Source organism: Phodopus roborovskii, unplaced genomic scaffold (assembly GCF_943737965.1).
Source record: "Phodopus roborovskii unplaced genomic scaffold, PHOROB, whole genome shotgun sequence".
Classification (NCBI taxonomy): Eukaryota; Metazoa; Chordata; class Mammalia; order Rodentia; family Cricetidae; genus Phodopus; species Phodopus roborovskii.
In genome coordinates, this window is record NW_026126448.1 from 21364976 (window position 1) to 21377776 (window position 12801).

General features: G+C 42.5%; 1 protein-coding gene across 2 annotated transcripts in view; it reads right to left on the bottom strand.

Annotated features, from left to right (window-relative positions):
• The window catches only part of Arid1a (AT-rich interaction domain 1A), a 76732-nt gene that overhangs the window by 17198 nt on the left and 46733 nt on the right, over positions 1-12801 (bottom strand). The window lies entirely within an intron of this gene.

Below are 12801 nucleotides of genomic sequence, written 5' to 3' on the forward strand. Positions count from 1 at the left end.
GATACCCTGGAATTGGAGTTACAGATAGCTATGAACTGCCATGTGGGTGGAAGGAATTGAACCTGGATCCTATGGAGAGTTCTTACCCCAGAAAACCCACCCCACCACCCATCTCCCATTACTGTACACCTCTGATTTCCTAAGGACTCTTTCCATGCAAACCTCTGTAACATATGGTGAAGGAGGTAAGAAAGAGACATGGGAAAGAGAATCTCTTAAATGCCAAGAAGGTCTGACATTAATTTTCCAATTCCTGCTCTACAATAGGGATGGACAGAAGTTTGAAAAATAAACAAACTCGATGGGTACCAGTAAGTTCCTTCATGTACTATATAGTCCTTATTCCTTTTAAAGCTGTCAGCTTCTGAGATGACCTCCTTGCTTACTTGATGAAGAAATTAGTATAATTGCCAGATAGTAAGAATCAATACCCATTTTATATCTTCTGTGAGAGAGACTCTAATGGAGCCCTGGTTGGCCTTGAATTCATGATATAGCTGATGATGACTTTGAATTTCACCTTCCATGTACCAGGACTGCAGGTATGCACCAGCAGAGTTGACTTCCATGACCTATACCTTTGTATTCTTTTGCTTGTGTGTTTTGAAATGGTGTATGCACTTGCACATGGGGAGACCAGTGGTCAATCTCAGCTACTGTCCTTAGGTGTTAATTACCCCCTCCCACCATGACCCTTTCCCCTCTCTAACAGGGTTTTTCTGTGTTCCTTTGGAGGCTGTCCTGGAACTTGTTCTGTAGAGCAGCCTGGCCTGGAACTCACAGAGATCCATCTGCCTCTGCCTCCAAATGCTGGGAGTAAAGGTGTGCACCGCCATCACCCCGACTTTCTCTCTTTTGAGATAGAGTTTCATGCATTTCGGGTTGGACTTAAACTGAGGGTGACCTTGAATTTCTGACCGACCCCCCCCCCCAGATCTTCCAAGTGCTAGGATTACAAATGCCACCATGCCAGGCTCAGTCTGGGATTGTCTATTTTTTACTTCTTACAACTACCACCACTATCATTTTGAAGGAAAGTGATGCTTACAGAGAAACTGCGTTATATGCCAAAGTCATCTGGCAACTAAGTGGTAGTTTGAACCCCAGGCAGAAGCCTGTGTCTTGTATCATTCATTCTCTTCTCCATTATGCTCTAATACTGTAGGAATTGGAAAAAGAAAGGAGAAAAAAAAGCTACAATTTTTTTTTTTTTAGTTAAGAACAACTAGCTTTAGGTGATTACTAGTTGTGTTTTGGGTAATCTTGCAAATAAGCTGGGCTTTAGTTTTCTTGCTTATATAATTAGAGAGCTGGACAAATCAGAGTTTGTGATACTCGAGGGGCATGCTCACAAAACCTACTAGCACAATACAGCTAGGGTCAAAAGACCTGCTACAACATTCTAGAATAAGAATGGTAGCTGGGGAGATGGTACAATGAGTAAGGTAGACTTGAGTTTGTATCCTTAGCTGGGAATGGCCTCAAACACCTGTAGTCAAAGGGCTGGGGAACAAAGGTAGGAATGCTAGAGCTTGATGGCCAGCCAGCAAGCACCGGCAAATGGCAAGCTCTTGGTCCATGAGACACTCTCAAAAGAATAAGTGAATAATAAGAGCAGAGTACTCAATGTCCTCCTTTGGCTTCCACAGTTACGCACAGAAACCCCACTCACAAGCACTCAATAAAAAAGAGAGGAGCATACAATATCCAAACAGCAGGCAATGTTGTACATAATCATTAGCCCTAGAGGTTAATCATATGATAAATGTTTTGTTTTTTTAAATAAGGGTTTAAATCTCCAAAAGCTGCTTCCTAAACTACCCATTGTAGGGACAGATACTATCCTGATCTCATGACCTTTTATTGCTTGGGACACACCTCTGCTTTCTACTCTACAAAAAAGCCAGTTTTTCAGGTCTTGTTTCAAAAGAACTGATGTCTGGTTGTTGAGTCAGACCTCCAGTGCACTAACAGACTAACAAGTCAGGTCTCTACAACATGCTTATAAAGATACAGTTTCGACAATCTAAGCCCCCATTTTCCCCCAATAAGAGCTGCCTTTGGCATTTTAGAACCCCATGTTCTTAAAATGTGACTAAAAGGACCCTCCTTTCTTGGAAAGGAGGGGCTTGCCAAGAGAACTGTAGCTATGCCTCTTTAGTAGAAAGCTTTTTCCCTGGGTTTGCTCTTCTCCACGTATAAGCCTGCTGAGAGATGGGAGGCGAGGATCAGCCCACTCAGTGCCCTTGCCAGTTCCAAGGAAGCAGCGGGGCCAGAAGAATTTCCTCACGTGTTTCCAACGTGTTTCATGAATTTTATTGCTCATCTACCATGCAGATCAAAAGCTCTGGAGCAGGTCCAACTATTTCACACAGAATCTCACACTCCAGGCTGGCTACAGCCCTGAAAGCCTTCATTTCTTCACTTGAAATACTGCCCAATGTTATTTTGGGATGTGACCTGATAGAGGAAGCCCATAGGGACTCCATGACGATAACTGTTCCAGCTGTGATTGGTTACCCAGCTCTAAAGTGTGCCAGCATGGGTTTGTCAGGCTCTGCTGACAAACAGAATTCAGCAGCTGACACCTTCTCTTCACACCACAACAAACCGTGCCTGAATTCAGTCCATACCTCATGGAGGAGGTTGGGGGCTGAGTTTTCCCAGAAAAAAAGAAAAAAGGGAAAAAAATAAAAAAAAAAACCTAAGATCCATCATGAGTCCACTGCCTAGTGAAGCAATTAGCCACCAGCTCAGGGTTAAAGAAAGCAGGAAGATGATCTCAACAGAACTATGTGCATGGATGATACGCATGGCAATTATATATTCATGGAGTTGAAGAATTTTTTACTAGCTTTATATGATGCTGGCAAGTTGAAAAAAAAAAAAAAAACAATCAACAGAACTCACTAAGGGCTGAGGACATTGCTCACTTGCATGTGCTTCTGAGGCCTTGGGCTTGACACTCAATCCCCAGAGGAGAAAGGGGAAAGAGAGCCACGTAATTCCTACCATACAGGGCATTTGTAATATCCACATTCTCAGGAGCACACACACTACAAAAGTCTAAATTCTTAAAATGAAATGGTGAAATCTCCACTGGCAATTGTCAGTTCCCCTACCCCTGCCAGAGCACAGAAGCCATCACAGCAGGAAACTGCTCCCAAGCTGGAGAATAGGAATACTCAGGAACACTGTGGCCAGGGAGGTGGGGGGAAGGAATAGATGAGGATGGGGATGGAGATGTAGAAAGAAGCCCTCACAGGGCAAAGGGAGGAGGGAGGCAACAGACTCAACAAAATAGGATCAAGACAATTAATTACTTAAAACAAATAGGTCTGGGAGGTTTAAGCATAGCGGTGCATGGTAGAGGAAAGAGGATTCAGAGTTCAAGGCCAATCTAACCTACAAAGTAAAGCCCTGTCTCAAAAAGAAGGGTTTTGTTTGATTGTTATTGATGATATCACAAAAAATCTAAACAAACAAAAATATGAACAACAACAACAAAATAATCATAGTTATCACGGGTGACAATGGAAGAAGACACTTCTAAAACAGGCAAGCTGGTATTGGATACAATGCCAAGAATGAATCAAAAAACAGAGCAGGGTGCCTTTTAATTCTTAGTCCAGCCCTAAGCTGGGGAATTACACCAACTCTGATCTAATTCTATTGTTAATCAAAAAGACGTGGCTTAGACAGAAGTCTTCTAGACTGCAAACCTCCATATTTTGCTCCTTGCTCAGCTGGGCAGAGATCCTTTCAAACTATAGGAAAAGTGGGACTTGTCCAGGAACCCGATTCCCCTAGCTAAAAGATGGGAAAACACATATTGAAGCCATTAAATAAGTTTCCACCACCACCCCCCCCCCACCTCCCAACCAGGTCACAGAAACACTACTCCAACAATAGAGCAAGCAACAGGACTCCTTTAAACACTCCCTGTCAGCTTTCTTCTTCATCAAACCACAGAACAAGGATGGAGACCAACTGCTTTAAATGTATTATAGATGCAACAACTTTAGACTAAAACCAAATTTTGCCTTGGGAACTTCAGAGCTAAATGCAGTCATGTGTGTTCACAGGCCTAGCTACCTAAAAAGCTAAAGGATTATTCAAGTCCAAGGCCAGTATTGCCAATATAAAGAAACCTCTATTTCAGAAACAAAACCCAGTGTTACACTCATAAGACCTGCTGGCCCTTTTGTTAAGAGTATCTTTTTTATTCCCGAGACATGGTGTCTCTGTGTAGCTTTAGAGCCTGTCCAGGAACTCTCTCTGTAGACCAGGCTGGCCTGGAACTCAGAGACCTGCCTGCCTCTGTCTACCAAGCTGAGTGCTGGGATTAAAGGTGCGCACCATACCCCTTACTCCTACACTCCCAATTTCCCATCTTCATTTTTGATTACGACTCCCTTCAATTAATGAGCCCGAGGGACCAGAATTAGTCTCAAAATCAACCCCCACTGGAATCAATCTCTATCCCATACCCCACTTTACAAAATTTTTCAAGACAGGGTTTCTTTGTAACTTGCTCTGTGGGCCAGGCTTGATAGGTCCTGCCATCCAGAGCAGTGACTCTCCCATCTATAAAACGAGAAGCACAAGGATGGTCCCCCACAACTTAGAGGAAGCTGTTGGTAGAGTTGCAGCACAGCAAGGAAGGAATATCTGAAAGAGGCTCTTGGGAGGCAGGACTGTTATCACTAAAGAAATTTCATTCTAATTGTAAAAACATAAAATAAAATAAAAACCTGCTGTTCTAATTCACCTCAGCAAAATCTTGAGGTAGGCCTGACTCAGCCTGGTGGAGGCTGAGGGTGTTGCTGAGGTGAAAGGGAGCAAAGACTGTTGGGCTGTTTACATTCCTGTGCCCTGAGGTCCCGTGAACAGCAGCTTGGCTACTGCAGCAGCCATTGATTTTGCAGGGGTCAATATCTCGCTCCCACAGATCTTCTCAGTTGGAGGTTTAATCACATTGAATGTTTCTGTTCAACAACTCTATGTGTAGGGACGACCCCACCCCCCATAAAACACGAAACACAATGAGTTGGCAAAGGAGAGATGAGAGGATACCCCCTGTCCTTATCCCCAGAAAAATCCCACACCACCCCAAAGGAGGCAAACGCACAAAGGAAGGCGCCAAAGTCATAGGAGACAGAGGAGACAGCCTTCAGAGACTCCAGGGAAGACCCACAGTCCTAGAGATTCTTTTAATTCTCAGTATTCCTACATGAACCAACCTAAACACTGGGAAATTTAAAAGAGCTCCCATAGGGCATGCCAAGCAGTGGTGGTGCACACCTTTATTTCTAGTAGTTGGGAGGCAGGGGCTGGCAGATCTCTGTGAGTTCAAGACCAACTTGGTCTACGGTGTGAGTTCCAGGACAGGCTCCAAAGCTACACAGGGGGGGGGGGGGGAAGAAATTCTCTCTCCAGTTTGTTATGGTCTTGATGTTATGTGGCAACTTCAACCTTCCCCATATACATGGATCCCTCAAAGGCTTCTCATGGACCAGAGAGAAACATCTTATTGACTTAGTAACTACCTCTTGGCTTAAAAACAAACAAACAAAAAACTATAGTGTTCAGGTAGATCTCTGTGAGGTAAAGGCCAGCCTGGGCTACAAAGTAAGTTCCAGAACAGCCAGGAGTACACAGAGAAAACTTGTCTGGAAAAAAACAAGCAAACAAAATCTATCGGTTTTAGGGGCTGTGGCAAAAGCCTTTAATCCTAGCACTCGGGAGCCAGAGGCTCTCTATGAGTTCAAGACCAGCCTGGTTTTTGAAGAGAGTTCCAGGGTAGGCTCCAAACCTACAGTGAAACCCTGACTTGAAAGAAAAGAAATGAAAAGAAAGGAGGAAGGAAAGAAGGAAGGAAGGAAAGGAGGGAGGGGAGAAAATCTACAGATTTGTTTCCCTTTTGACTCATTAGTTAATCACTAGTTAACAGACTTACATCTGACCAGGAGGAGGTGTGGGGTTATATGGATCAGACCTGAGTCTAGGTTGTAGCACTGCATATGGAATAGGGGTGTTCTAATTCCAGTAGGAAAACAAGAGCACTACAAAGCTAGAAAAGGCAAGCACCCTGCAACTGCTGTTCTCCAAGCAAGCCATTAGGAAGGCCAACCACACAAAACATCACATATCAACATCAGTGTCAATCCCAGAACTTGAGAGGAAAAGGAGAGTAGTAAGAAGACTTTGAAAGGTCAACAGGGAAGAGGATATTGGTTGCTTAGCCTTAGGTTTCCACATCATCTGAGTCTTCCCTCAGAGACTCTCCCCATAGCAACCAGGAAGCAAGAAAGGTCAACTAGGGAAAAGTTAAGTTGGCAATGTGCTGAACATGAACTGGAGTTAAGGAATGATGGCCTCCAATTTGTAAATTTCTACATTTATATTAGGTAGAGATCTAACTACCATGGTCTTGATATCTAGGTAGAACAAGTAAGTAGTAGATCTGGTAATCGGGAATAAACAAGATTCTGAGGGCAAAAAAGGCAGCCACCACCTCAGTGTCCTTTAAAATCCAAGACAACAAAGTAGGGGAGCCTTTGTCAATCAAGTTCTAGAAGACAATGTAGGGGAAAAATCCAAACATTCTTATTGCTTACTCTCAACATGGTTTCTTCTAATCGAAACCTGGTTTCTCTCTTGTCCCCCCCAAATACTGGGAAATTACTTTAACCCACCTCAGTAGACAGCATTCAGAATCCCTTCTATGTTAAGGCTGGCCTTAAGTGACTGGCCGCTGATTCTCAAGCCTTCAATCCCTAGGTTTCCACCTTTGAAAAGGCATTGCTTCTCCGCATCCTTGGAAAAGGTCAAATGGGAAGAAGGTACCAACTTGGAGGCAACCTCTACTTCATGGTAATCAAAGATTATGTCACAATACTTGTCAATTCTATGCTGGTACCATGTAAGGAAGACGGAACATGTTTAGGCCACAGGAGTTGATGTACAGCACCAGAACTCTCAAACTGAGTAGGCTCAACATAGTTTACAGCTGGACAAACTGTCTTAGGAAGGGAAAAAAGAGGACTCCACAGCGAGGGTGTTTCCTTCTGGAATAAGTTTCACAGATCCTAAACTTAGCTGAAGGAGTCCCCGGGGGTTTCTCTACAAAGACTTGGCTTATTTCCAAAGGCCCAACCAGCCTGCCCTTGACAAACAAAAAATAACTTGATAACCATGTAATTCAGGGTTGGGTTTCTGATTTGGGTTGGTATTCTCTACAGAACATTATAAAAGCATTTAAGGGGGGGGGGGGAGGGAAGAAAAGCCAGAGGTTGGTGGCGCACACCTTTAATCCCAGCACTCTGGAGGCAGATCTCTGTGATTTCAAGGCCAGCCTGGTCTACACAGCTAGTTTCAGGATAGGCTCCAAACAAAATCTAACAAAAAAAAAGGATTCCCCCCCCCCAAAAAAAAGGGAAGAATCATCAGATAATCTAGTGACATGAAGGCAACAGAATCACCTGTAAGCTGACTCAGGAATTCCAGGATTCTGGATTTAAAAGACTTCTTGCTTCTTAGATCTTCCCAGACAACAGACCTAAGCCCAGAAGTTCCAGCACCTCTGCTCTTCACTTAGAAATGCCAACCTCAGTTCCTTCCATTGCTCCTTCCCTTTTCAATGCTAAGTAAATTCTGAATACCTGGCTTTCATTCCCTTCACCTCTCTGAGGTCCACCTATTCTTTTGAAAGGATCTTTCTGCTGTTTCTTTGCAGGAATTGGCCCCAACAGTAAAAATAACAATGGAAGTGAGAGGACCCCAAGCATTCTCTTACTCCACAATACTTGTCCTCTAGCCTTCTTCATCTTTTCTGTATCTGATTTTTCTATATGGAAAGTGGGAAGTGGGAGGGGAAAAGGCAATGGTTGTGTTAGTATGTATAATACTCATTCTTTCTACATTTTACCTTTTTCCTAACTGTAAAAGTTAAAAACTAAAATCTTCAACAAATTGGAAAACTTATCTTTGAAGATAAGCATCATATACAGTGATCTCTGTTCATTAGAAGCACACTCTTGAGATATAATCAAAAGTGTACCTAAGACCATATCTGAATCGCCAACTTATTTCTGTAGGAGCGTTCTAGTTGTATAATCTACTTAACTAGGTACTGGTTCTGGTGGTAGCAACTATTATTGTCTTTGTCTCTTTTTGATATTTTGACACAGGGTTTCTCTTTGTAGCCCTGGCTGTTCTGGAACTCACTCTGTAGACCAGGCTGGCCTGGAATTCTGAGGTCTGCCTACCTCTGCCTCTGGAGTACTGGGTAGCACAAGCATGTGTTACCATGTCTGGCTGCAACTGCAGCTTTTTGATCCTACCCTAGTGATTCATGGATCTCAGATCTTGGGAAAGAGTGACCTCAGGATAATCAGTCTGATAATGTATTGAGGTCAAACTAAGGTCAAGTTTGTAGTCTGTTTCTGATGTCTACACCTGGATCATATTCCTCGATCCTTTCCTCATAGGCTCAAATACTCATTACTGAATGGTTCTTTACAACCATACCCAGGCACAGGGCTCCACACTGTATTTTACGCTTCAGTATTACCAGGTGACCCCACAAGAGTAGCTATACAGCAAATAGTACAGATTAATCACAGAGCATACTCTGCTAAGTAAATGCTTTTCTTTGGGGTGGAAGGGACGTCTTACTATAACTGTTGAGAATAGCCTCCTTTTTTCCCATTTTACAACCTCCCTGCACAGCATCCCCCATTCTAAGCTGGGGTGTGTATGTTATGTGAGGAGGCTGTGTATCAGTGTGTGTGGGAGGGGTACATAAGACTTGAATTGGTGTGGTGCCTTTATTCTAACACTTTCAATCCCAAGCAGACTTGACTGGATCTATTTGTAAGCACTGGCTTTAAAAAAACAAGGAACAGTGGGGCAATGGTGGCTTAATCCCAGTGCTTGGGAGGCAGAGTCAGGCAGAGTTCCAGGACAGGTTCTAAAGCTAGAGAAACCCTGTATCGGGGAATGGGGTGTGTGTATGTGTGTGTAATGGGGACAACAGTCCTGACAACCTAGTGTTTCCCAATGGGGGAGATGACTCCATTTATTTTCTTACAATTTTATGGTTTATAGCTTCCTTTAGCAGGCTAGAGATAAACGGAAAAACAAGTCAAAGTTACGTATTCTTCCCATCAGTCCTCATAGTTCTGGCCAACTCAGGAGCATTCATATTAAAGTTCAGTTGCTTCTCAGGCTGAGGTTGTTTCAGCAGAAGAATCTGTGTGAGACACACAGGCAGGAAGCATAGCTGAGCCACCAGAGACGAGAATAGAAACAGGAAACGGGCCCTGGGACAAGCACGCAGTAATGTGCAGCACAGGCTCCGGAAGGCTAGAGTAGTGTGACTAAAACGGGGAAGTGGATTGGCTGGCTCTGTCAGAGAACAAGCATTCTAGAAAAGGATGGTCACATCTACATGGTACACACTGCTCGGAGCAGCATCAGCAAACCTGGCAGTATGAAGGTGGGGGTGGGAATTCCTTTTCCTTTTCAAGGCTGTGAGAGCACACTGGTTCTATTCCAGATGTAGCCGGATGTTGAGGTAACAGATCACCCTTTTGTTTACCAAAACTGCTACCAGTATTTATTACCCTTAGAAAATAAACCAGGAAATCTTAGGCAAGGACTGTTGGCTCTCATACTATGAAAGAACAAAATGGAATATAAACAGTATGATTAAAATCCTTCAAATCTCCCAAAATGTTAAGCATTCACAGATTTGTTGCTCCTCCAGATAGACAGGAAAGGGCTAGCCTATAAGCTCAGCTAGGATCATTTCATAAAGGCTAACTGAATACTAAACTCAGCAGGCAACAGAGGTCAAGAGAATCTGAAGCACTCAAGCAGAGGCATGTGGCTATGTTAACACCAAAAATGAAGATGTCCCAGAGAAGACATTTCAGTGGGAGTATGAAGCCACAGTAGAGACCCATTTGGTCTTAAAAACGAAGTACTGAGCATACTGTTCTATTCTGTAATCCCAGTATTTAGGAGGCAGGATAGGGCCTCAAGATAGCCTGGGCTACACAGAGTTTCAGTCTAGAGTCACCTACATAACAAAACAACAAAGAGAAACAGACGAAGAGAAAGAAGTAAATCTCAGACAAAAGAATATAACAGGAACTATGAGGGTGTGAAGGCATAGCAGAGGCTGCAGAGTGATGCTAGGAGCTGTATATAGCCCCCTGAGCCATGGTCCCAAAAGGATCCACAAAACAAGTGATGCTATCTCACAACCAGATCTCTTGAGTTTCAGGTCAGACAAGGCTGCATAGCGAGACCTTGTCTAAAACAAAAACAAAATAATTCTAAAGGATGCAGCCTCAACACAACTCCTCTTCCCAAAGCTCTGGGAAGAGAGTGCTGAAAGACTGTAAACTCAAAGGGACAGGGAATTTGCTTAGAAATGTCAGAAACTACACCCATGAAGTCTCTCCAACATGGCTGCCTAAATATGGCAATAGGCATGCTAACAAGAAGAGGGAAAGCCAATGAAGCCTCAACTGGATACAAAAAACTACACACAACTAAGAATAGTTTTAAAAAAATTTCTTTTTCCAAAATTCAGTCTTGAAAATATACACATGTGCGGCTGGAGAGATGGCTCAGCAGTAAAGAGCACTGAATTCCAGGTCCTGAATTCCATTCCTAGCAACCACACTGCAAATCAGTCATCTATAATGGGATCTGATACCCTCTTCTGGCAGACATGCAAACTCATATATAAATAAAAATTTAAAGAATATTTAGAAATGTTTAATATGTATACTGTTACATACAGGCTGAGCATGTAAAACTTAGAAATATATAGATACAGGTACATATATATGCAGCAATTAAAGAAAAATCCATTAATTTGAAACAGATCAAAGAAAGGTGGGTACATATGTAGGTTTCAAGGGAAGAAGGGGAAAGAAGAAATGATGTAATTATAATCTAAAAACAAACTAACAACAAAATTTAAAACAAAAGAGCAGACTAATAGACCTCAGACACTGCTAAGCAATCTCCATACCACAGGACAATCCTTTGAGGTATCTGACTTGACTTAGTATTACCAGGATGCTTTGTTGTAGAACAAGGTGTGTAATACAGGTAGGACCTACTCCTGTCCTTTGCCCAGGAGTAAATGAACCAAACCCTAGCCCTAGCCCTAGCCTATTCTCTGCTGCTCTCCAGACTGTTCCTTCCCCCAAGCAATTCCTACAGGTTACCCTGGAAGACAGCTCCCTCAAGTTGCCCTTTCATAACCTATCATCTATGACTCACAAGATGTGGGAAAACAAAAGTGAAATGGAGGCTCAGCAGGTAGAAGCCCTAGGGACTTGAATTTGATCCTTAGGGAACACTTAGAAATTCCAAAAAGCTGTCTGACCTCCACAAAGCACTATGGTTTTTGAGAATGCACACACAAACATACGTAATAAATAGACAAACATAATTTTCTAAACATTAAGTGGAAATCCATGTCCTTCTTTTAGGACAATCTTAATGTTTTATGGTAGTGTGACAGAAGGGTATGGTGTGGTGGCATATGCCTGTAATCCCAGCATTCTGAGTCAGAGGCAGGAAGATCTGAGATTGGAGATAAAAGACTAGGATAGACTAGAGAGATGACTCAGAAATTAAGAGCATTGGCTATTTTTTTGGGAGGACCTGGGTTTAACTTCCAGCCTCAAATGGTAGCTCACAACCATTTGTAATTCCAGTTACAGGGGAACTGAGGTACAATTTTCTATCTTATGCAGGTAGTAGGCATACCTGTGGTACAGATATGCATGCAAGAATACTCATACAAATAAAAGTAAAAAACACAAGACTGGAGAGATGGCTCAGCCATTAAGAGCACTGGCTGCTCTTCAAAAGGACCTTACTAGCATCCACATGCAGCCCACAACTGTCTCTAACTCCAGTTCCAGTGAAATATAAAACCTTCACACATATATAGGCAAAGCACTAATGCAGCCAGGGCTACAGAGAAACCCTATCTCAAAATAAAATAGATGAATGACTAAAAATAATAAATCACTTTTAAAAAAAAATCAAGAACACCAAAACACAGAAGACCCTGTCTTGAAAAACAAATGATTGGATCACTTATGACATAATTATGTTGGGCAGCATGATAATGTTTGAAATGTCAGAGCTAGATCCAAGTTTTATTATGACCTTTATATTTTTCACATATAATTCCTGCCTTCCTAGAATCATGGGTATGGACTGTCACTGTTTGCAGGTCGCCCTCCCTCCTTCCTTCTAAGATTCAGATTCTAAGGATAGCATCGCCCACCCTACCTCCTTTCCACTATCTAGAACACATAATCCAAACTGGCCCATTCTTGTCAGTGAAACCTTTCATTATATTTTTTAGATTTATTGTATTTGTACAAATATTTTGCCTGTATGTATATTTGTGCACTATGTGCATGCCTTCCTTTTGCCTCAGGTCAGAATAGGGCATTGGAGCCTTAGCATTGGAGTTCTTATACCACAGGGGTACTAGAAACTAAAGCTGGGTCCTCTGCAACAGAAACAAGTGTTCTTAACCACTGGGCCATCTCTCCAGCTTCCAAGTTTTGATGATATCTAAAGACAGAAATCCTAAAGATAAAAGAATATCAATGATTATATTTTATAATAAACACTACAAATTCCACTCCTCTCTACATCATCCTGGTATTAATAACACCTACTCCTACCAAGTCAGGGACATAGAATTTAGACCTTTGCCAGCAGCCTTTCTCTAGAAAGGCTTATAAATAC